The sequence below is a fragment of the Danio rerio genome, chromosome 7, assembly GCF_049306965.1.
Source record: "Danio rerio strain Tuebingen ecotype United States chromosome 7, GRCz12tu, whole genome shotgun sequence".
NCBI lineage: Eukaryota > Metazoa > Chordata > Actinopteri > Cypriniformes > Danionidae > Danio > Danio rerio.
This window is the reverse complement of record NC_133182.1, coordinates 75,512,889-75,540,095: the sequence shown is the minus strand read 5'-3', so window position 1 is coordinate 75,540,095 and position 27,207 is coordinate 75,512,889. Positions and strand designations below refer to the sequence as shown.

The window sequence follows — 27,207 nt, the reverse complement described above, 5'->3', positions numbered from 1 at the left end:
TTCGAGGCAACAGTAACTCAAATAAGCACTTGTTACAACCGAGGTCTGCAGAAGAGCATCTCTGATTGCACAACATGTCCAACCTTGAGGCGGATGGTCTACAGCATCAGAAGACCACACCGGGTGCCACTCTAGTCAGCTAAGAACAGGAAACTGAGGCTACAATTTGCACAGGCTCACCAAAATTGGACAATAGAAGATTAGAAAAACATTGCCTAGTCTGATGAGTCTCCATTTCTGCTGCAACATTTGGATGATAGGGTCAGAATTTGGTGTCAACAACATGAAAGCATGGATCCATCCTGCCTTTTGTCAGGCTGGTGGTGGTGGTGTAAAGGTGTGGGGCAGAGGTGCCCAAAGTAGTGCCCGTGGTAACCTTTGGTTTGGCCCATCGTCCTATCTGAAAATTGAGGGAGAATGCCTTTGACAGAGATTGTCATTTTTAATTTGACCTAACCTTTTGTTTCTTTGTTTAATTGAGGAGCTACAAAAAAGCAGACTGAAATTAAGTGTTGTAAATGAATCCGACTATTAAAATTTAAAACCTGAAACTTGACAGATAGAGGACAACGCACAAGACATCGGTGAGCAAATCAAGTCAAAGACAGGAGCAGCTCGACTAGTAAATTCAGCATTGATCACTATTATGTTATAAATGAGATTAAGTTTTTAACTATAATAAGTTCATTTGAAAATGTTAAAAACGACACTACATCATTAATTAATATCATCATTAATTAATATTCTTTAAAGCAATGTTTCTGGTTATTTTTAAATACTAGCAAATAAATTAAGAAATTATCCTTGGCAAATTTTGTGTAATACCATTTGGTATATTCAACTTCTGCCCACAGCCCTCAATCAAGTTTGGTTTTTGGCCCTTCATAAGAAAAAGTTTGGGCACCCCTGGTGTGGGGGTTATTTTCTTGGGGCACTTTGGGCTCATTTGTACCGTTTAAGTATTACATACCTAATAAAGTGGCCGGTGAGTGTATAATGGTGGTTTGTTTTGTAGACAGTCGAAAAAAATTTTGCTTAAGGGGGCTAATAATATTGACCCTAAAATGGTTTCCAAAAAATGTAAAACTAGCCGAAATAAAACAAATAAGACTTTATCCAGTAGAAAAAATATTATAGGAAATACTGTGAAATCTTCCTTGCTCTGTTAAACATTTTATGGGTAAATACTTGAGAATATGAAGCTTGTTTTGTATTGTGAATTTGTATGAATGCAACAAAAGGCGGCCTCTCAGAAGAAGGTCACCACCCACTTGTACGTCATTGTTTCTTTAGCCCCACCCACTGATTTGCATGTAGTGGGAGTTGAATAAATAAAAGAGAGGTGGAAACTGTGGATTATGTCGGAAACAATCCCATAGAGATGTCAAGAAGATCTTTGCATACCTTACACTGTGTCTACAGCCCTTCTTGAGTCTCATCCATTTCTTACATCCGTAATAAAACAGGGCATCAGTTTACTGTCAGGGATTTGTTTCGTCATGCTGTGTTTACATCCAGTGAGAGAATCACTGATTATAATAGGGTCTATTATCACTGTGCAGCTCGCTTGTGGAGTAAAAGTGGCAAAGGAGTGTTTCTCAGCATCGCCACTGTAAAATAATATGCAAAAATCAACGATTTTGCATATTCTGTGATTCATGATGCGATTGTGATTGCAATTGCCTGATGAGACTGTGGTCTTCAACTTTTATTGACGTGAAACACTTTTAGAAATAATGGTGCACCATAAAAAGGGATTATTTACTTTAATTAAAAAAAGAAAGCAATACTGAATACTGAATGTTTTTTCTATTATTTTATTCTGTCTATCTATCTATCTATCTATCTATCTATCTATCTATCTATCTATCTATCTATCTATCTATCTATCTATCTATCTATCTATCTATCTATCTATCTATCTATCTATCTATCTATCTATCTATCTATCTATCTATCTATCTGTAACCAGCAATTTAACCTGTGCAGATCGCTGGTAAACACAGATCACATAGAACTACAAATCTGCCATTTTATGGACTACAATTCCAGTCATGCATCACACATACTCACACTGGTTCCTGATCATGACTGATTACAAACACACAGCTGAAGCTGCTCATTGGCTGATTTCAGGACTATATACACAGCACACAAGCACAAAGACTTTGCTGAGTCTTGTTTATCTTTATCTGTGAACATTACAGCGCGTCAGTGGAATTGTAGTCCATGAAATAGTGGATTTGTAGTTCTATTTGATCTGTGTTTATCTATCTATCTATCTATCTATCTATCTATCTATCTATCTATCTATCTATCTATCTATCTATCTATCTATCTATCTATCTATCTATCTATCTATCTATCTATCATCTATCTATCTATGTATCTATCACTGTAAGATTATTCAAATTTATAAAAGTGAAACTCACGAAGCAATATGGATTCATTAAGTAAAACTGGCCTCAGAGAGTTTAGTTTAGTCTGCGTCAAACCTGCAGAAAAATATCAGGCTTTGCTAAAACTTTGACGCAGACTAAACTAAACTCTCTGAGGCCAGTTTTACATAATAAATCTATATTGCGTTGTCAGTTTCACTTTTACTAATTAGTACTTGTACTATTTTTACCACAATGAGCAATGCTTTACAAACTGTATCAATGTCTTAACGAATGCTCAAATAATTTAGCTTAGTTTACAGCAAGCATTGAGTTTTAGATTGTGCCATCTGTCATATACAGTAGACCTATATTTCTGTTGTTTTTAGTAAAGAAGATATATTATTTGAGTTTATCACCCATAGTAGTTGTATTAAAAAACGTTTACTGTATGTTAAAAAACAAAGAAAAAATGGCACAGTATCAGGATTGGATCGATACTCAGAATTTTGGTATCAGGATCGGATATATTCCAAAAAATATTATTAGTGCATCCCTAACTTTATCATTATGTAAAGTTTGAAAGTACATTTGAAATCATTATGATCTAATAATGTTATACTTTTAGAAACTCAGAGACTTGCTCTAAAGCAGATTTAAATGTTTGATTTTGTGGTGTGTTGATCGATATTATATATAAAATACAGTGAGCATATTATCAATGCAAACTTAAGTAAAAGGTGCATATTTTTCCTTCATTTACAGCCATGTTTTATAAAGAGTAGAATTATGAAATAGCATATAAAGATACTTAAGTAGGTCAAAAAGTTCAGCTAACTGTATTTAATGTACATTTAAACTATAATACATTCTTATCAACACATTATATATACAGAGCTCATCATTTCTGTAAAGCATTATGAGATATAATTGGCCGTATTTGTATTATCATACACTTATTTGTACTGTACATGCATTTTTAAAATACTATTTCTGTTTGCTTTTCTCTGTTGTAAACTTCTAATCTGGATGTGGTTAGTAATTTATTATATTTTCTTATAGCAAACGCTAACTCTTATGATGTGGGACGCTTTGTTTAAAGACTTTGTAATTAGCGATACTGTTTCTCAAACTTCTTTTTTTTTCTCTCTCTCTCTTCCCGAATCCCATTTTCACTTCATAGCTTTGAAGATGACGCAGTGCCGTGCTGATGATAACTAGCCTGGCAATTCATTATTTTTCATCAAAACAATGCAGGCAAATATCCTCCATCAGCATTTCCATGACTTTAATTAATGAACTAAATGTGGAGAAATGACGCCGGCTAATCCTGCACAAGCGCACTGTATGATTATTCATAACACAAAGAGGCGCAGCATCCAATATTCATGAGCTCACGCTTTAGTAGGATTGTTTTTGCAATGTGTTTATCATTATTAAGCTTGTTTGCTTTGTTTTGTTTAGTAATAACAAAGCCCCCATTTACACTGTCAGTTAAATGTGACCCAATTCTGATTTGTTTTCTCATCAGATGTGTTTATATGACTGTGTATGCAGGAAAAAACCAACACATTTGGATATTTAGAGATCAGTTTCAGGCTTTATTTATATGTGCAAATACATTAGATATGCATCAATGTGACTTTCATCAGTGTTTGATTAGTTACTTCAATTATTACTAATTGCATTAATAAAATTGTATTCAAAAGACTTTGTCTAAACGTGATTTAATTATGCTGTAAGTAATTTAATTACCAGACTAAATACTACTGAACATCCCTATTCATTTTAAAGCATAGACAATAGAAATTAAATCATTTTAATTATTTAAATGAGTCAAACAGGGCCTTTTTTTATTAATTAAGACAATATGTTTATCGAAACATGAAACATGTTAAAGTAATGACACAATATTTCATACATACTGCATTTTGTTGGTAATTTCTAAAACTTGTGTTTCTTATGTGCAATTATTGAACAAATGTAACCTTCTTTAGATGAAAAATAAACATATATATATATATATATATATATATATATATATATATATATATATATATATATATATATATATATATATATATATATATWWTTAGGGATATAACGGTATCAGAATTTCACGGTATGATAATACCTTGGTATGAATGGCACGGTACGGTATTTATTGAATTATTCACAGGAAAAACAAAACTAATCAAAAGACTCGAAAAAAGTGTCAAAGTGTTTATTTACCTTAGCACTGAACATATCAATGACATACGAATTAGCCATCTATCAGTAAGTTTTAAAACAGGAACTTCAATTTTTCAATTTTAATAACAAAAAACTATTAAACCATATAAAAAATAAAGTTTAAATTTAGTATTGTTGAAAACTCATCACATTCAACATTTAATCACTCACTCACTTAGATAGATAGATTTTTAAGGAAAATGATCATATAAATATAATCTGGTAAAAGCTGGGATCTCTGGGCATGTCCCCTGCAACAGAAAAAAACCCTCTCATTTGGGACTGAGGTTTCTGGGACAGAGAGATATGATTTAGCCAAGGCTGACAGCAGTGGGTAACGTTGTGCATTGTCTTTCCACCACTTGAGAGGACAAACCATGAGTGAGATAGAGGTCTCTTTGCGGTACAAGTCAATGTCTGCATCAATCTAACAAGTGTGCTGTGTTCTGCAGTCCCCATGACTGTTTTCAGTAGCATTCCCCGACTTAAATTTCACCGCAGTCTGGCAGTGCCTGCATACTGTTTTCTTCTTTGTCTGTCACCTTTTTTACTTTTTCGTATCTTTTTAAAAAGAAACCGAAATGCTTCCACACATCCGATTTATAACCCACTTTAGGTTCGATCATTTCCAGCTCTTTTCTTCCCCGCTATTAGCAACACACTCCATTTCCGCATTACTGGATCTGTAGTGACAACAGGCCGCAAAGGATGATGACCATGCCTAGGCTGATGGGAAATGTAGTTCCCGCTACCTCCCGTTCACTTCATTCGCCTGAGCAAACTTTTCTCAGAAATATAGTTTTATTAAGTCATGCACCTACAGTAATATGGAAAGAAATTACTATTGCGGTATGACGGTTTTTACAATAATGTTACATCCCTAATATATATATATATATATATATATATATATATATATATATATATATATATATATATATATATATATATATATATACATATATAACACTATCGGTTGGGTTTACGAGAGGGGGTGGGTGGGGGTATCGGTCAGTCGGCTGGTTAGTCAGTGGACAGCAGCCTCTGGTGGATTTATGCAGGAACAACAGGCACGAATGGCACTCAGATAGAAACTTAAGATCTGATCCTGGGATGTATTTGGCGCTCTCCAGAAATGTATACAGGGGTACGGATCCATAACGAGCCTGGGTTGGTTAAGAAAGGTATATGTATATGTGGGGAGATCACAAGTTCTTTAATTCTCTCAAAATAACACCGGCCTGGCAACCCTGCAGCACAGGGACATTTCAAAAGCTTGACCTCTTCATGTTAGCGGCCACTTCATTAAAGCGGTGTCACCAACTTCACACTCCCCGTCTTACATGATAGATGAGTTTACACAGGGACCATGGTGGCACAAAGACACGCTGATAATGTGTTTGATCACAGACAAAGAGTTCGCTGATAGTGAAGCGCAGCTCATTCATCCCCCAACACCACTTTAACAATTGTATATCTGTCCAGAACTTGCACAGAACAACCTTTTCCTTCATAATTGCTTTTTTTTTTCCTAGTGAGGAGCACATAAATCATATTGTCAGACTTGAAGCGCTACCAGGAGAGCAAAGTCTTTAATTAAAGCATGTTGGTCTGTATGTAGAGCTGAAGGGGAAACGCTGCTTCAGATATCAGGGGAGCGGCTGCAACTCGGGGGCCAATTGTAAGGCTAATTATCCACTCTAATAAATCAATACTGTTTCATTCGGCGTAACAGAATATCGCTTTAAACATTTGATTCATTCATTACTGTCCCAGAACTAGTCTGAAATAATATTACTGGAAGATAAAAGCACAGGAAGCTTGACACTGCTTAAATTACACACACTGTTCAGTCAGGTGCGACGGCTTAAATTATGTTTGCTTTTTGTTCAAGCTACTGATTTAAAGTGAACTGAAGCAACACAATTATTGAGTTTTTTTAGGACAACTTAATTGTTTTATGTTCAATGCACTTAAATTCATTACATTAATTAACTTCATGTTGTCCCAACACAAATCGGTTAAGTTAACTGTAACAAATTTAAGTGGATTGAATATTAAACAATTAGGTTGTCACAAAAACAACTCAAGAATTGTGTTGCTTCAACTCAATTTAATTTGAACAAGCTACAAAATAATTTTTTTGTATGTTTACAGTGATCTTATAATGGTAACTAAAGAGTAAAGCTATGGGTCTCTAACAGCATTGTGCTGTAGTAGCACACACAAATCTGCAGCTTTATTTCTGATTATAATACATGATTTAAGTGAATCGAATTAGTGATTCAAAATATAAATTGTGAAAGGCTGATATAAAAATAGATGTCATGGAATTTTAATAAATCAGTAAGGAAATTATTAGATTTAATGCTAATATACAATTTTTTTAGCACTTGAAATTTTTTTTTAACATTTTAGAAACACTTTAAAACTATTTTATTATAATAGTAATAAAAAAAGTTTAACGTTTTAGGTGTTAAAATGTATTGTTAATATATTAATTTTATTATTTAAATTTTACTATTTTTATAAACTGTTTAAGACAGTAAAAAATTTAAACGTAAAAAACTGCATTACAAATGCGGTATTCATTCAGTCATTCATTTTCCTTTCAGCCTAGTCCCTTTATAAGTCTGGGGTCGCCACAGCGGAATGAACCGCCAACTTATCCAGCATAAGTTTTACGCAGCGTATGCCCTTCCAGCCGCAACCCATCACTGGGAAACATCCATAAAAAATCATTCACACTTATACACTATGGACAATTTAGCCTACCCAATTCAAAATACGGCATTGCTATTATACTTTTTTTTTCTTTTAGCAATTTTTAAAATGATCTAGTTTTAATTTTGACATGAATTATTTATATATATATATATATATATATATATATATATATATATATATATRTATATATATATATATATATATATATATATATATATATATATATATATATATATACAGTTTATATGCTATATGCCAGTGGTTCTCAAACTGTGGTACCTGTACCACTAGTGGTACGCAGCCTTCCTTCTAGTGGTACGCGGAGGAATGAAATATGTCATGTACATGCCATACACATTTCAAAATTGATCAAAAATGATGTATATAATATGTCATATATGACATATAGCCTATATTTCTAATGTAATCTGCCATGTTTTTTAACTGCAGAGTTGTAGCTGCTTTACTGGGCCTACTACGCTATTGTATTTCAATACTGCTCATTTTGGTGGTACTTGGAGAGAAAATTTTTTTCTGAGGTGGTACTTGATGAAAAACGTTTGAGAACCACTGCTATATGCTATATTATAGCAGATTTCTTCAGCACATTTCTAATCATAATAGTTTTAATTACTCATCTGTAATAACTGATTTATTTTATCTTTGCCTTGATGACAGTAAATAAAATTTGACTAGATATTTTTAAGACACTTCTATACAGCTTAAAGTGACATTTAAAGGCTTAACTAGGTTAATTAAGTTAACCAGGCAGGTTTGGGTAATTAGGCAAGTTATTGTATAATGATGGTTTGTTCTGTAGACTATCAAAAAAATATATAGCTTAAAAGGGCTAATCATTTTGACCCTAAAATGGTTCTTAAAAAATTAATAACTGCTTTTATTCTAGCCGAAACAAAACAAAAAGACTTTTTCCAGAAAAACAAAATATTATCAGACATACTGTGAAAATTTCCTTGCTCTCATAAACATCATTTGAGAATTATTTAAAAAAGAAAAAAAAATCAAAGGGGGTCGAATAATTCTGACTTCAAGTGTATATATGTGCATGGTGGCGCAGTGGGTAGCACGATCGCCTTACAGCAAGAAGGATGCTGGTTTGAGCCTTAGCTGGGTCAGATGGAGTTTTCTTCTATATGTATATTTGATGTTGAAGACTGTTACTCTAAAGGTTGTGTACCCTTGTGGAGAAGTACATTTTAAGATTAAATCATAATAAAATAATTTGCATTTCTATGGTCATGTTATTCAATGATATATCAGGCACTTTACAAATACTCAAGCATGTTAGTCAACATCAAAATAAGTGTAAACACACAAAAAAACTCTGTGTTTTAATATGTACTTTAAAGTAAAATGTCACATTATTACAAAGAGCACTTTTTAAGTGCACTCAAAGGTGCAGTTCACCCTAAAATGAACATTTATTCAATATTTACTTATTAAGTGTTTCCAGACATTTATAAGTTCCCTTTACTGTTAAACAAAAGATATTTTGAAGAATGTTAGAAACATGGTGGTGAGATGGCTCAGTGGGTAGTGCTGTCACTTCACAGCAAGAACGTCGCTAGTTTGAGCCTGGGTTGTGGCTTGAAGGACATCCACTGTGTAAAACGTGCTGGATAAGTTGGTGGTTCATTCCCCTGTGGTAACCCCTGATTAATGAAGGGACTAAGCCGAAAAGAAAATGAATGAACAAATTATTATTACTATTATTATTATTATTTATTATTATTATTATTATTAATAATAATTTACTATTATTATTAATAATTTATTATTATTAATTAATATTAATAAGAATAATACATTGTTAATACTTTTGTAATAGTTGTATCTTAACAGCTGTAATATTAATATTAATAATAATAATAATAATAATAATAATAATAATAATAATAATAATAATGTTTATTATTATCATCATTATTATTATTATCATTTATTATTATTATTATTATTTTATTATCATTTTTATTATTATTATTATTATTATTATTATTATCATTTTATTATTATTATTATTTATTATTATTATTATTACTATTATTATTATTATTATTATTATTATTATTATTATTCTGCAAAGATATACACAAATGACAAAGAAAATGAATGAATGAATGAATGTTAGAGTTATGTTATCATTGACTTCCATAGTACGAAAAACAAATACTACGCAGGTCAACAGGTTTCCAACATTTTTCAAAATATCTGCTTTTGTGCTCTACAGAAAAAAAACAAGTGAAAAGTGAGTAAAAGATGACAGAACTTTTATTTTTGGGTGAACTGCCCCTTTTAGTTACCTAATATTGTACGCAAGTGCAGTTTTTAAAATATACTAAACGGATTTGAAGAACAATACAAGTTTGCATTCACTCCTGTGCTGAGACTAAATCCACGAAAACTAAAGTAACAAGCTCTTCTTTTAGCTCAGTTTGGCGTATTTCATTTTCAGCAGAGCAGCGGGCAGCTACACTTTGAGTGTCCAGTCCATCAGCGGACTTGTTCCATTACACAGAAACAGCATCTCTGCTAGACAGTCTTTTAGACAGCTCTCGGAGAAGAGCAGACTGAATAATGGCCGAAAGAGACGTGTTTAGACTCTGCGGTGGCTCAGGATTACAGCAGAATAGCCTATCTGAGCACGTTGTGATTGCATAAAATTACATTAGAAATCGCATCTTTGTCCAGCCGAGTTCTTCAAAACAGAACGACCAGAAAATATTCGGTCACAGCTTACAATTGAGGAGGCATTCATCAATTCACCAAGAAGAGGGAATATACACATTCATCAAGGTGTTGACACAGTGAAATGATCCACTGACTTATCCAGCATATGTTTTACACAGCGGACGCCTTTCCATCTGCAACCCAGCACTGGGAAACACCCATACACTCACATTCACACTCATACAATACGGCCGATTTAGTTTATTTAATTCACCTATGCCGCTTGTGTTTGGACTGCACCCGGAGGAAACCCACGCCAACACGGGGAGAACATGCAAACTCCACACAGAAATGCTGACTGGTCCAGCTGGGACTCGAACCAGCGACCTTCTTGCTGTGAGGCGACCACTGAGCGACCATGCCGCCCTACACACAACATGTGCTAATTATACAAAGCAACTGTTAGAGCTCAATTTCACCAGGGCTGTCCATTTCCTTTGTCAAACAACACAAGCCATTCATTCGAAGCGTGTTTGCCACCAAATGTCTAACGCAAATACAACCAAACGTGAAGCAAGTATATGTGTGTGTGGTAAATGGGAATTGTGATGTCAGGTTTGGTTGGTATTGAAGTGATTGAAATGCAAAGACGACGCTCGAAGCTTCATTTTATTAGCATCTAAACACACGTCTCCCAGCAGTGGCCTATAATAGAGACTGAACGCCTCTGGAATAAGTGTTGACGTTAATAGTTAGTGCTATTACAGATGGAAAGGGACAGCTCTTTTTTCCTGTAACATTGCCATGCGCAAAATAAGAAAACAACAGCTGGATTGGTGATGCGTCTGACTGAAGATACAGTTGAGGTCAGAATTATTAGCCCCCCTGTATATTTGTTTTCCCAATTTCTTTTTGCCTCTAAGATTTATCAACACATTCATTTGTTCATTTTCTTGTCGGCTTAGTCCCTTTATTAATCCGGGGTCGCCACAGCGGAATGAACCGCCAACTTATCCAGCAAGTTTTTACGCAGCGGATGCCCTTCCAGCCGCAACACATCTCTTGGAAACATCCACGCACACACTGATACACTACGGACAATTTAGCCTACCCAATTCACCTGTACCGCATGTCTTTGGACTGTGGGGGAAACCGGAGCACCCGGAGGAAACCCACGCGAAGGCAGGGAGAACATGCAAACTCCACACAGAAACGCCAACTGAGCCGAGGTTCGAACCACCGACCCAGCGACCTTCTTGCTGAGGCGACAGTGCTACATACTGCACCACTGCCTCGCTTATCAACACATTTCTAAACATAATAGTTTTAATAACTCATTTCTAATAACTGATTTCTTTTATCTTTGTCATGATGACAGTAAATAATATTTGACTAGATGTTTTTCAAGATACTAGTGTTCAGCTTAAAGTGACATTTAAAGGCTTAACCGGTTTTATTAGGGTATACATTGTAGAAGACAGTAAGATTACATTTTTTATGACATGAGAGTCTATAACTGATGACATTTAATTTGGGTGAACTTCCCCACTAAATCTCGTCTTATTCTACATCAGACTAAACTCAGGATGTGCTTTACATGTTCTGTATGTTCTTCTTTAAGTCAACATGTCAGGAAGAACGGGCTTATAATGTAAGCATGAACCCAGCTGTTCACTGTCCACTTATAGATCACTGAGATCATAGACCATCATTCAACACATGAAGGGCATCCGCTGCATTAAACGTGCTGGATAAGTTGGTGGTTCATTCTGCTGTGGTGACCCCGGATTAAAAAGAAAATGAATGACTGAATATATATATATATATATATATATATATATATATATATATATATATATATATATATATATATATATATATATATATATATATATATATATATATATAGTGCTTAGCATATATAAGTATAGTTATAATCTTTTAAATTAATATTTTTTATAGGAAGCTATACAATATTTTATTTGTCAATATACATTAAATGAGTCAGTACTGAAGCCAAATCTGGAGCTTTGTCCAATAAAATAACTGACAGTAACGGTCCAAAAACGAGTACACCCAAATTTATATGTTAGAGAAAAATATCAAATACAAATTTTAAAAAGAGGAAAAATAAAGAAAAGCAAAAACTGTGAAAATTGAGTTGAAATTTTGTAGGTTGTAATTTTTTATTGCAATATTTTGCTTGAATCTAATTGTATTATCTTGCAATTTCTTAATATGTTTGGTGACTATGATTATTTAAATATTATTTTAATAATAATATCTGTTTAATAAATCTGTTTTGTTTAAATACACCAAAATACATTGCCTATATTCACTGAGAAATGAATAAAAATATTCATTTTCTAAATTGATTGTACTCAATTATGCTAAGCACTGTGTGTGTGCATATATATATGTATATATATATATATATATATATATATATATATATATATATATATATATATATATATATATATATATGTTATATGTTATGTTATAGTTAAAATCAGAATTATTAGCCCTCCTTAATTTTTAGTCTACTATATTACTATAATTTAGATATAAGCTAATATGTGTTATGTTTATCATTTTATATTTTTACCATTTTCACAATTAATAAAAATAAAAATGTAAATATAATATATGCAAAATGCATTTGCTGAATTATATTCTAAACAAAATGCATTAACTTTGCATACAGTAATACAGAAACATGTGAGAAAATCTTTAGTCAATATCTAAAACATCAAAAGTAACACCCTTTGACTTAATCTGCTTTTTAAAATTGTTTATTTGAATGTGACACCATAATATCATGGTTTACAGAGTTTTCATGACTAAATATCTGACAGAGACCCCTCCCCGTCAGCCAATCATTGTGTGCATAGTAACAATCATTTTGAAGTGTATATATATATATATATATATATATATATATATATATATATATATATATATATATATATATATATATACATATACACACATACAGATGAAGTCAGAATTTTTCGCCCCCCTGTTTATTTTTTCCCCAATTTCTGTTTAACGGAGAGAAGATTTCTTCAACACATTTCTAAACATATTAGTTTTTAATAACTCATCTCTAATAACTGATTTATTTTATTTTTGCCATGAAAACGGTACATAATATTTCACTAGATATTTATCAAGACACTTCTATACAGCTTAAAGTGACATTTAAAGGCTAAACTAGGTTCATTAGGTTAACTAGGCAGGTTAGGGTAATTAGTCAAGTTATTGTATGACGATGGTTTGTTCTGTAGACTATCTGGAAAAAAAACTGCTTAAAGGGGCTAATAATTTTGTCCTTAAAATGGTGTTTAAAAAACTAAAAACTGCTTTTATTCTAGCTGAAATAAAACAAATAAGACTCTCTCCAGAAGAAAAAATATTATCAGACATGCTGTGAAAATAACATTTTTTTTTTTTGAAAACCTGCCCAGATCCAGGCTTAAAACATGTTTGGATAGCCTTTTCGCATAATTTTACCATTAAAACCTACATTTAAGACTTAAACATATGGTAAAATGATCAATTGTTAAATGTCATACTATGAGGCAAGCAGAAATGGGGCTCATGTCCTTGTTAATGTGACTGATATCTGTTCAAAAGTTATCTGAGCTGTAAAGTACTCTGAATTTTTCTTTTTTGGTGGTGCGACTTACTGTCTGGTCATACAACACTGAAGTTTTCCAGTGGGTGTAGTTTTCTTTATGTACACTTCACCCTGTCTGGTGTCTTTGTATGTATTGTGCATTAAAAAGAAATGTTAGATAACTCGTAACGTTGAAAACGGAGGGTCATTAAGGACTATCACACAACTTCAAAGCTTTCATTTCAAGTAGAGAAACAGATATTTAAATGCTTTTAGTTTCATTCAATTATAAAATAACCCTTTCAGGTGTACAGACAACCAGAAAGTTTGAAGGACATCTGAAAGAAAAGCTTGTGCAGAAGCAGCACATTTCATTGGTTTCAGGCTTAGTATTAAAGCTCTCTCATCACATCACATCTCATCTCTTCCACCTGCTGAACTTCACCGTGGTAAATGGACGGGCTGTGCAGATGTGCCATATAATGAAGCACTCACAAACACATCTGCTCAGAGATGGACTCCAATGTTTCTGCTCATTTAGCAACACAAATGACATCAGACACCTCAGCGGGGTAATGGCGCTGGAAAATGGTGCCGAAAAAACGTGATAGTGATGGATGGTCAATGACACTACGAGTTAAGGTTCAATTTCTGTGCTTCAGCTCAACCGTAACCAAATGCATTTTATTTTTATTATTTTCTGAAGTGTCTTTAAAAGAGAATTGTGTCATTTTTTCTTCTCTTACTTGAAACTATCTCAGTTTAATGTGCCGAATCAGCTATAAACAGAATGATTTCTCGTTGATGTAATAACTGTGACTCTGTGGCACATTTATTTGTGCATCAGGACCTGATTAACCAACCTATGGCAGATATATTTTAACAATATAAGCACATGGTCTGAAGCACACAGCGTTGGTGTGCTTAGGGCATGTTCAAATCCACTTTTGCCTCTTTAAAGTCACCATAAAACGAAAGTTAGGAATTTGCTTTTTTCCACCAACGTGGCATTCATCCTCTTGAACGGCCCTGAAATTAGAAAGAAATGTAGGGGGGTGCATAATTTTGTCCTTTTGGATCCAGTTGGATTGTTGGAAGATCTGTGTGGCTAACCAAATAAAAGATGGATAAATGAAGGTAGAGCAGACAAGAGACACGCCCTGATAGCCACGCCTTAAATGACTGATACAGCTCCAAATAATTGATATGCCCGCCCTGAAGGACTTACAGCTTCTCCATAACAAACTAATAGCCCCTCCTTAAATGACTGGTAGTCCTGAAGCACTGAGCCCTGCCTTAAAAGACTGATAGCTCTGCCCTAAATGACTGAAAGCCCCACCCTAAAAGAATGATTGCCCCGCCCTAATGGACTGATAGTCCTGCCCTAAAGGACTGATAGATCCACCCTAAAGGACTGATAGCTCTGCCCTAAAATACTTATAGCCCCACCCTAAAAAACTGATAGTCACGCCCTAAATGACTGATAGCCATGCTCTAAAACATTGATAGTCACTCCTCAAATTACTAATAGCTCCAAATAACTGATATGCCCGCCCTGAAGGACTGATAGCCCTGCCTTAAAAGACTGATAGCTCTGCCCTAAAGGACTGATAGCTCTGCCCTAAAATACTTATAGCCCCACCCTAAAAAACTGATATTTACACCCTAAATGACCGATAGTCAGGCCCTAAAACACTGATAGTCACACCCCAAATTACTGATAGCTCCTTTGTAAATAATTGATAAGCCCGCCCTGAAGGACTTCCAGCTTCTCCAGAATAAATTTATAGCCCCTTCTTAAATGACTGATAGCTCTGCCCTGAAGGACTGATAGTCCTGCCTTAAAAGATAGCTCTGCCATAAAGGACTGCTAATCCTTGCCTAAAGCACTGATAGTCTTGCCCTAAATGACTGATAGCTCCGCCCCTAAATGACTGAAAGCCACGCCCTAAAAGAATGATTGCCCCGCCCTAATGGACTGATAGATCCGCCCTAAAGGACTGATAGCTCTGCCCTAAAATACATATAGACCCACCCTAAAAAAACTGATAGCCACACCCTATATGACTGATAGCCATGCTCTAAAACACTGATAGTCACACCCCAAATTACTGATTAATAATTGATATGCCCGCCCTGAAGGACTTATAGCTTCTCCATAACAAACTAATAGCCCCTCCTTAAAGGACTGATAGCTCTGCCCTAAAATGCGTATAGACCCACCCTAAAAAAACTGATAGCCACGCCTTAAATGACTGATAGCTCCTCCCTAATGAACTAAAAGTCCCTTCTTAAATGACTGATAGTCCTGATAGCATCGTCTTACAAGACTGATATCTCCAGTGTCTAGTGTCGCATGATGGCTATTTTGGAATGAAAATTCCAATAGAGCAGCAGCACGAATAGCTAACATTAGACAGAATGAATTACAATATTGAGTTAAATATGAGTTTAAATGTTATATATCTCAGCATAAATAAGTACACCCAGTTCAAAAAGTAACATTTTAAACGATGTCTCAGTGAAAACAGACAATATCCAAAATGTTGACAAGACTAAGTTCAATACATCTGGGGCCTAATGTACGAAGACTTGCGTGGAAATCGTACTAAAACAAAGCTGTAAATGTGCGTACGCAGAAAATAATTCAGATGTATGAAACACTACATACGCCGAATCTCACGCATATTCTTTTGTACATCCGAATGAACGTGAAACTGAGCGCAACATGCACGAGCACAAAACCCCTCCCTGCCTCCTCCCCCGTATGAATATGCTAATGACTCTACTTTGGCAAAACCCAACGAAAAAGCAACGGCAAAAGCAAGCAAAAAGAGAAACTTTGAACAGAATGTGAATTGGAGGTGCTGCTTTCGGAGGTAGAACGGAGAAAAGCGGTGTTATTTGCAAGTTTGTTCTCCGGAATTAAAAACAAAAGAAAAAAATACAGTGGGAGAGTTTAGCTGATGCGGTCAACACAGTTGGGTCTGAACATCGCAGTGAGTGAATTAAAAAAGAAATAGTGTGATTTATATCTGTAAAATGTTACAGTGCCTTAACAGTCACAGTGGCGCAGCTCGTAAGACACATGTCATCATGTTTTGACACGTTCGAGCATGAACTCGGTTCGAATCCAGCGTCTGATGAACTCTTTCTTGTTTTTTCCCCCGCTACATATCAGATTTTGCCAACTATTTATCACGAGAAAGACAAGTAGGAATCATTAATAAGTGTGTGCATCATATTTTATTTGCACATTTATTGAATGGAAATGTTTCTGATTCACGCATGCAAATTCATCTTCAGATAGTGTCTTTATAGCAATGTGTGTGCAGTAGATAGCTCAGATTACATTGGGAAAACAGGCGACCGCTGCAATTTGCGCTTTAATGTTTAGCTGGTCAACTGTATGGTATGGAAACCTTATATACCTGCTAGATGAACCCGTCTCATACAGCTGCCATTGCAAGGCTCAGACACTTTGTAGAGAGGAATTTAACACAACTGCCTCTAGAGTCGCCAATTGAAATAAAACAGACACGCACAAAAAATGTGCGTACGCCAGCCAGAAAGCTGCCGTGAAGCTGCGCACATTCCCACGTTCAGTTCATCGTTAGTAAATCCAAACGTGAGCGATGCTGAGCGTGAAAAAAAGTTTTTGATCGTACGCAGTGTTGATACATGAGGCCCCTGGTATGTAAAATATCTTTTTTTCACTTATACTATAAAAGTAAGGTTAACAAAATAACTTGGATTACTAATTTATTTTGAACCTTTACTCAAATTAGAGTGATACAAAAATGAGTAAACCCCACAACAGAAACTACTTTATCTAGTTTGCATGGCCTCCATGATTTTTAATGACGATGGTAAAAATCATGAATAAAAACTGATGAATTTATGTGTCAATATTCAATCATTTTGGACAAACAGGCTTTTTACATAAATGCTTTATTAGACTTTCTTTAACAGACAACACTGGAAAAATACTATATACTATTATAAAATAATACTGCAACAAAAAATTACTGTCAATCTGTTATCAACAAATTTTTAAAGTCGTGTTAATTTAATTTAAACATGCCAGTATTGATTTGTATTATCCCAGTGCATAAACAATTAAATTAAAGTCATTTAAAGTAGTTTCACCTAAAAGTGACAGTTTCAAGAACACAAATATGGTTAAAATACATTAAACAAGTCTGTAAAATTAACTATTTAAAGTGTATTGTATTGTCGTCTTTCAGGTTGTATTTCAGCTTTCATGCGCTTTAAATAAATAAATAAATAAAAACAAAGCAGCTGCTTGCCATCGCGACAGCAATAAAATCCAATGGACAGCTCATCGCTTTCATCCCAAAATGGCGGAATGCTGTTGCAATAGAACGTTCTATTGAGTGTCGCCTCTTGGTGATTCTAAGCTCTTTGATGCCTCTTAGTCGCTGACGTTATCTTCAGCAGGTAAAAACTCTAATAACGGACAGCTGCTTCTCACTCAGGGCTGTCTATGCTGATGAGGGAGAGATCACTACTAATGGGCGGGGCTTTCCTCCTTTTGATGACACGTCAAAGAGAGAATAGGTGCGTTCGACTTCATGCAGCGCTGCGCAGATCGATCGAAATCTGTCTTAAAGCGGTGCATTCTGGTTAGAAATCTTGTCTGGATTGATGCTGCGCCGACGCCACGTGACTGTCACATGTGGCATCAAAGTACCGCGACAGCGCTCCGAGATCAGATGGCAGACTCAGACCGTGCAGCTTCTGAAGAGTGACTGCAGTAGCTCTGATGACGACACCGATATTACACGATTGGCCGAGTTCACCACATGACAACAAACACCTGTATTTCGGGTTTATAATTGGACAAATTCCGATTCAAAAGTTTCAAACCAAACAATTCACTTTTCACACCCTCTCTATCCTGTACACATCTTGCTTATTAAAAGACTACAAATATTTTACTGCAGTATCATCTTTTGTTAAATAATCTGGTTATAAAGGTTAGCTTGTTTGCACAGGTTTATTTTTAACTTTTTTATACAGACTATTTACTGCATTCATCTCCATGAACCATTTAAATGATATATTTTAGTGTATATTTTAGTGAATAACCTAAATATGAACTCAAATAAGTCTTACAGACTTGAAATAAAATAATCATCATTCTTAATCCTGCCACCTTAAAGCTTTCTTAATAAATTAAGTTAAAGAACTATTTTATTAAATAATTATAAAATGGTTTTATTATTATAATATAAATATCTATTTTATTTCCTGTCTAGCAGTTTAAAGGCTACCTGCTCTTTCTGGGAAACTTCTACATAGCTCACTTATTTTACCTTTTGTTCTTTTGAACACAATCTTTTTGGATTAAAGTGCTTTTTTGAAAATTCATTCACTATCCAAAATAATGTCATTTATTAAGACCTAATCAAAACACTTTGTTTTGCTTTTTACATTGGAAATTTTTATATCTATAAATGTACATATATGTAAACCCATTTTTAGCATATTCAGACAAGAATTATTAGCCTAAAGATTGATGTTTAACTCCTAGAATTTATGCTTATTGCTTTTTATTTAATAGACCTGCTCGTTTTTATGTTTATATTAACCTCTCATTTCCTCTTATTTCTCTCATGCATTTGTTATATATTTTATTCATAATTCTCTCTTATTGTTTAAAAAGGAACTACAGTTTGAAGAGCCTGTATTCTGTTTTATTTGTAAATGTTTTGTTGTTATAAATAAAATCTACAAAAAAAATATGATGACGCCATGTGATCGGTCATCATGACTGCAGCAACTTTGAGTCCCGAAGTGTCCAGCTGTCCGTCTTGACGGCTCCGTTTTCAACTCCGCCCCCGCCTGCGCTCGGCTAATCTCGTTGATCACCGGCTGCAGCTGAGCTTCATGTCGAGCGCACCTAATGTCAATCAAAGCATTCTGTTTTTATCAACTGTGATTATAAGAAAAAAAAAATGTAATTGAAACATTTTTACCATTAGAAGCTGGTTATTTTTACTTATAGTTACCACACATCTGTTTAAACACCTTAAAAGAGTGATTTTAAGGACGTGTCTGACATTTAGGATTGTTCCAACACTTTTTTTTCCGTTTATAGTCAGCCATTTATAGTTAGAAATATACTTCCAGGACGTATCATTTATTCATTTGTCTGTGTGCGGGAGCTGGCGTTGCTTGTACTCCCTTGACCTCGTCGATATCCCTAATAAAACTGATTTAGGGAGTGTGTAACGCTGCTCTTGGGTGTGCTATTTTACCGGTGACTCTATAAAGTGTGCTCGTCGCTGTTGAGTTGTGATTTCAGTGGGAAATGACCTGTTTCTACCTGATTTTTGACGCCTTGGGCAGATGTTGATGTCTGGAAACTGAACGGTATACACTACCTGACAAAAGTCTTGTCGCCTTTCCAAGCTTTAGGAACATCAAACAATAACTAGAGTTCTAGTTGATAATTTGGTATCATAAGTGGCTTATATGAAAGGCAAAGGCCTCTAGAATATGCTTATTTTACCCAATTAAATATGATCATGCCTTGATTTTTAATTAATTAGGAGAGTAAGGTCTGACTTTGCTTAGACAAAAGTCTCATCACTGGACAGAAATAATGTCCAGTATAGAATATAAAGTCATGCTACAGTGGAAACAGAATGTATATTGTGTCTGACTCCATCATGAGCTTGGAGGACTGCATCCATACATCTCTGCAATGACTCAAATCACTGATTAATCAAGTCATCTGGAATGGCAAAGAAAGCGTTCCTGCAGGACTCCCAGAGTTCATCAAAATTCTTGGGATTCATCTTCAATGCCTCCTTCATCTTGTCCCAGGCATGCTCAATAATGTTCATATCTCGTGACTGGGCTGGCCAATCCTGGGGCACCTTGACCTTCTTTGCTTTCAGGAGCTTTGATGTGGAGGCTGAAGTGTGAGAAGGAGCGCTATCCTGCTGGAGAATTTGCCCTCTCCTGTGGTTTGTAATGTAATGTGCAGCACAAATGTCTAATACACAGGTGTCAAACTCAGTTCCAAAAGGGCCGCAGCTCTGCACAGTTTAGTTCCAACCCTAATTAAACACACCTGATCAAACTAATTGAGTCCTTCAGGCTTGTTTGAAACCTACAGGTAAGTGTGTTGGAGCAGGGTTGGAACTAAACTGTGCAGGGCTTCGGCCCTTCAGGAATGGAGTTAGACACCCCTGTCCTAATACCTCAGGCTGTTGATGTTGTCATCCACACTGCAGATCTCTCGCACGCCCCCATACTGAATGTATCCCCAAACCATGATTTTTCCTTCACCAAACTTGACTGATTTCTGTGAGAATCTTGGATCCATGCTGGAAAAATATTAAAGAATTAAAATTAGACAGGAGGGCTAATAATTCTGACTTCAACTTTATACATATATATATATATATATATATATATATATATATAGATAGATAGATAGATAGATAGATAGATAGATAGATAGATAGATAGATAGATAGATAGATAGATAGATAGATAGATAGATAGATAGATAGATAGATAGATATAGGTGTGCAGAAACACACAGATGAGACGGCTGGAAGCTGGAAAGAGGAAGTCATAAAAGCAGCTGTAAAATCAGACTGAAAATGTTGAAGCGGTGAAGCTATCCAGACTGTGTAATATTCTGAACCGTGTAAACGTGCTGTATTTTTAGAAAGTTGATTTGCTGTTATGTAACTGTACTGTGACTTTAGTTGCGCATGAGCAATATTTCAGTGTTTGATTGAGTCTAATTAGTAGCAAAAAGTGTTTCTACTACAGTGTAAATTAATGCTTTTTAAGAAAATCAAAGAGGTTTTAAAAGTGTTTTTCTATGTGCTGTTTCTCTGTAAACTTATTTTCAATTAATTGATTTAGTTTAGATAACTTTCTATTTTATATATACACTCGGCGGCCACTTTATTAGGTACACCTGTCCAACTGCCCGTTAACACAAATTTCTAATCAGCCAATCACATGGCAGCAACTCAATGCATTTAGGCATGTAGACATGGTCAAGACGATCTGCTGCAGTTCAAACTGAGCATCAGAATGGGGAAGAAAGGGGATTTAAGTGACTTTGAACGTGGCATGGTTGTTGGTGCCAGACAGGCTGGGCTGAGTATTTCAGAAACTGCTGATCTACTGGAATTTTCACGCACAACCAACTCTAGGGTTTACAGAGAATGGTCTGAAAAAGAGAAAATATCTAGTGAGCGGCAGTTCTGTGGGCGCAAATGCCTTGTTGATGCCAGAGGTCAGAGGAGAATGGCCAGACTGGTTCCAGCTGATAGAAAGGCACTGCTTAAAGGTTACATCTGAGATATGCAGAAGAGCATCTCTGAACACACAACACGTCCAACCATGGGCTACAGCAGCAGAAGACCAATAAGGGACTAAGCTGAAAAGAAAATGAATATATATATATATATATATATATATATATATATATATATATATATATATATATATATATATATATATATATAATTATTTAATGCTAGGTTTTTTTGCCTATTGAATTATTATTATTATTTTATTAAGTTAATTTATTTAGGTTTTTGTTTAGTTATACTTAATTGATTTATATAAATTACCAAAAATTGTTTATAATTATTTTTCAACAAAATGGCAGTGGTTTAATTTCATAAAAGCAAAGATGTTAATATTTGTTTGGTATTATTTCCAGCAAAATTCTAAACCAAATCCATCCAAATAAAGTTCAATTAAATAATAAAACAAAATAAATAAATAAATATTGTGACAATAGTGTTCATTCAATCATTTTCTTTTCGGCTTAGTCCATTTATTAATCTGGGTTCGCCACAGTGGAATGAACCGCCAACTTATCCAGCACATATTTTACGCAGCGTATCCCTTTCCAGCTGCAGCCCATCTCTGGTAAACATCCTTACACACTCATGCACACTCATACACTACGAACAATTTAGCCTACCCAATTCACCTGTACCGCATGTCTTTGGACTGTGGAAATCGGAGCACCACGAGAAACCCCACGCGAATGTGGGGAGAACATGCAAACTCCACACAGAAACACCAACTGAGGCTTGAACCAGCGACATTCTTGCTGTGAGGCGACAGCACTACCTACTGCGCCACCGCATCGCCGACAATGTTGTTATTTGAAACAAATGTTATAACTATATATTACAAAACATTTATGCTAAACAAATGTTAATATTGTAATGAGAATTATGCGGTTGCTAGGCAGTTCTGGGTCATTTCTAGGTGGTTGTTATGGGTCAGACTCTACAGCAGTTGTTTATTAACCCAAAGTATGAGCAATATTATTACCAGAAACACTGCAGCTGTAATAAAAGCAGAGGCAGGATTGTGTTCAGTGCTTCACCTTGTGCTGGATTAGTTCTGTGACTCCACATCTTTACCAGCAATCATTCTGAAAATATCTCTCAAATAAAGCAGTTCAGTGGTGTACTTTACCATACACCGAGCAAAAGTTCATGCCCTGAGTCTGTGTGTGTGTGTGTGTGTGTGTGTGTGTGTGTGTGTGTGTGTGTGTGTGTGTGTGTGTGTGTGTGTGTGTGTGTGTGTGTGTGTGTGCGCTGCAGCATGGCAGTGTGTGTCCTGTGATTTGCTGATGTGTGTGTGTGCTGGAATTGGATATGAATGTCTCATGAATTAAGAATGTGTGTATAATATATTGTGACTTTTACTGTAATGCAAGCTGAACTCTTAGCGGCCGTTATGCAGGGGTCTTTTTACCGGTGGCTCCAAAAGAGTGGAGGAGAGAAGAAGCATTAAAAATATTTAAATTAATGCATTAATAAATGAATAAAATTATTAGGTTGAAATTATTATTAAGATATTATTTAGATTTTGTTATACAAATTAACCCATAAACATGCTTTTATAAAATAAAAAGATATTTAATAAAATATTCAAATATTTAAATCTGTATAATAATTATAATTCATACAAAAGTCATAAATGAATAAATGGAAACTTTTTTTTATTTTAAATGTTGTATATTATGTACATTAAATATTATACAATATTATTCAATTATATTACAGCAAGCAAGTTCTAAAATAAATTGTATTATATTAACATATATTAATAATAATAATGAATAACTTACAGTAAAAAAAAAAATAATAAATAATAATAACTTTAAATTAACATTAAGATCATTTTTAAAATATGATATACGCAAAAATAAATTAATTAATTAAAAAAATATTAAAATAAGTAAATTGGAAAATAATCAAAAAATGTATTAAAACAATAAAAACTAATTAATTAATTAGTAAAAAATAATAATAAATAATAACTTTAATTTAACATTAAGATAATTTTTAAAATATGATATATGCAACAATAAATAAATAAATAATATAAAAAAATTATTGGAAAACAATAAAAAAAGATAATCAATTAATTATTTGTAAAAAATAAATAAATACAAAAGGATATTAATAAATAATAACTTTAAATTAACATTAAGATCATTTTTAAAATATGATATATATAAAAATGAATAAATAAATAAATAATATTTAAATATATAAATAAATTGGTAAATGGTAAAATGCATTAAAACAATAAAAACTAATTAATTAGTAAAAATAAATAAATAAAAGTGTGTAAATTGTGTAAATAAATAAATAAATAAATGCAATATAATAGTGAGAAAATAATAAACAATAAAGTATTAATATAATATTCTCCTAAAACCATTTTAGATAGATTCATAATATGAACTTTCCACAGTAAAAGTTTAAGTAAAAAGTTTATTGATATTATTTCAGCATATAATGATATTGATATTTATAAAGTTATTGTTGTTATAAGTTGTAATAATAATAAGCAGTTAAACTTTTTTTTCTGTATTTTGACCAGTAAATTACTAAAACGTCATTCATTCATTTTCTTTTTGGCTTAGTCCCTTTGTTAATCAGGGGTCGCCACAGCGGAATGAACTGCCAACTTATCCAGCATATGTTTTACGCAGTGGATGCTCTTCCAGCTGCAACCCATCACCAGGAAACATCCATACACACTCATTCACAGTCATACACTTCGGCCAATTTAGCTTATTCAATTCACCGGTAGCGCATGTGTTTGAACTTGTGGGGGAAACGGGAGCACCCGGAGGATTGAAGGGACTAAGCAGAAGGAAAATGAATGAATGAAATTGACGTAATTGAGGATGTAAACTGTGTGAAATATTGACCCTGAAGCACTTGTTTTATTGCTTTATTGCTAATTGTTGTTATTTAAAGGCGCGCTGAAACTTTAGTAAAAGACTTGTAGGCATGTTGTCAGACAGATGTAAATCTCACACATGATATATCTGTAGATGTGTGTCATATTTGAGTTTTTTCCTCAGAATGGCAAAACTGCATCATGACCGACTCGTCTTGTTGTTGCATTGACTGAATGATATCAGGCATGAAGCATCCCTGCATTTTAATAATCTCACTTTGACACGGATTGAAAGATGAATATGTTGTTACGATGCTGTATGTTTGCTTTTGTGTGTGATCTAACCAAACTTACAATGGTAGGACGTACCGGGGATAGATTTTGTTGTTTTCTCTGCATGGCATGTTTAATTGTTGCAACTTTGTCTTTTTTGAGCCTATGCATACAGAATACACTGGACACTTTTTAGGTACACCTTAATATTATTAAAAATTAGTATTAATATTATTATTATTATTACTATTAATATTATTTTATTACAAATATTATAGTTGCTTTTGATGTTATTTTATTATTACACCTATTGTTATTATTATTATTATTATTATTATTATTATTATCATCATCATCATTATTATTATTATTAATATAAGAGTTGTTAATGTTGTTATTACTAATACTTGCAATAATGATAATAATAATAATAATAATAAAAAATCTATTACAAAATTATTATTATTTTTTTATTATTATTATTATTAGAGTTGTTGTTGATATTGCTATTATTATTATTATTATTATTATTATTAATATTATTTTATTACAATTATTATTGTTTCTTTTGATGTTATTTTATTATTACAACTATTATTATTATTATTATTATCATCATTATTAATATAAGAGTTGTTATTGTTGTTAATGTTGTTGTTATTACTAATAATTGTTATAATAATAATAAATCTATTACAAAATTATTATTATTATTAATATTATTACAATTATTATTATTTTATTACAATTGTTATTGTTGCTTTTGTTGCTATTTTTATTACTACAACTATTATTATTATTATTACTATTATTATTATTATTAATATAAGAGTTGTTAATGTTGTTGTTATTATTATTTATTGTAATAATTATGCTAAGTCTATTACAATATTATTATTGTTGTTATTATTATTAACATAAGTTGTTATTGTTGTTAATGTTGTTATTATAGATGATTGTAAAAATAATATTAATGATAATAATTCTATTACAATATTATTATTATTATTATAATTATTATTATTACTGTTATTATTATTTTATTACAATTAGTATTGTTGCTTTTGTCATTTTTGTTATTACAACAATAATTACAACAACAACAATAATAATAATAATAATAGTTATAATAATAACATTATAATAAATAATAAGTATTATTATTATTATTATTATTATTATTATTATTATTATTATTATTATTATTATTATTACAAGAGTTATTGTTGGTATTTTGTTATTATTAAAATTAGAAATATTATTACTATAATACAATTATTATTACAACCAAATTATTACAAATTAATTAATTAATTAATAATAATAAATAACATAATTAAAAACTAAAATTATTTTATTTTATTTAAAAAAATCAGAAGAAATTAACACAAATCTACTAAAGTCAAAACATTTATTGTAATGAAAACATCACAATATCAAAAACATTTACTTGCGTTCACACTTTAAAAAGTGATTAGTTGACTTTACTTTAATCAGTTAAGTTAACCAGTTGCCTTAATAAAAAATCTAAAATTATTAAGCGAATGAAATACGAGCGTGATTATAAAGAGTACTTTAAAAACAAACCCTTTTTAAGTAGGGTCAACTTGTTGCTTTAAAGGCAACAGGTCTGCCCTTTCTTTTAAAGTAAAGTGACTAATGGCTTATTACAGCGCACTAAATGAATAAAATAAAACAAATGATATGATTTACCTTTTATTGATCTTCGTTTATTTAATGACGTCTCAGTGCTGGTGAATGAGATCTGGCAAATAAACAAAGAACGTAAACCGCCTCACAAAAGAGTCAGCACAGATTAAGCACAGCCTTCAATGAAGATGGGTTTTTTTTATTGAGCTCATGTGTGTATATATATACACCCCTTGAGATGACCTGAGTCAATCCAGGACACACTCATTATCCGGACTGCAGAAATAAGCACATTTACTCCTTAATGAGAAAACATGCCTTGTAAAATATACTGACTAATTGATTAGTGGACCTTGAGAAACCCTTTGAATTGTTTTTATCGCACTAATAAGTGATTTTAGTTGTAGGCAT

At 33.2% G+C, this 27,207-nt stretch overlaps 1 protein-coding gene across 8 annotated transcripts in view; it reads left to right on the top strand.

Annotated features, from left to right (window-relative positions):
- The window catches only part of kcnip4a (potassium voltage-gated channel interacting protein 4a), a 314,740-nt gene that overhangs the window by 257,565 nt on the left and 29,968 nt on the right, over positions 1–27,207 (top strand). The window lies entirely within an intron of this gene.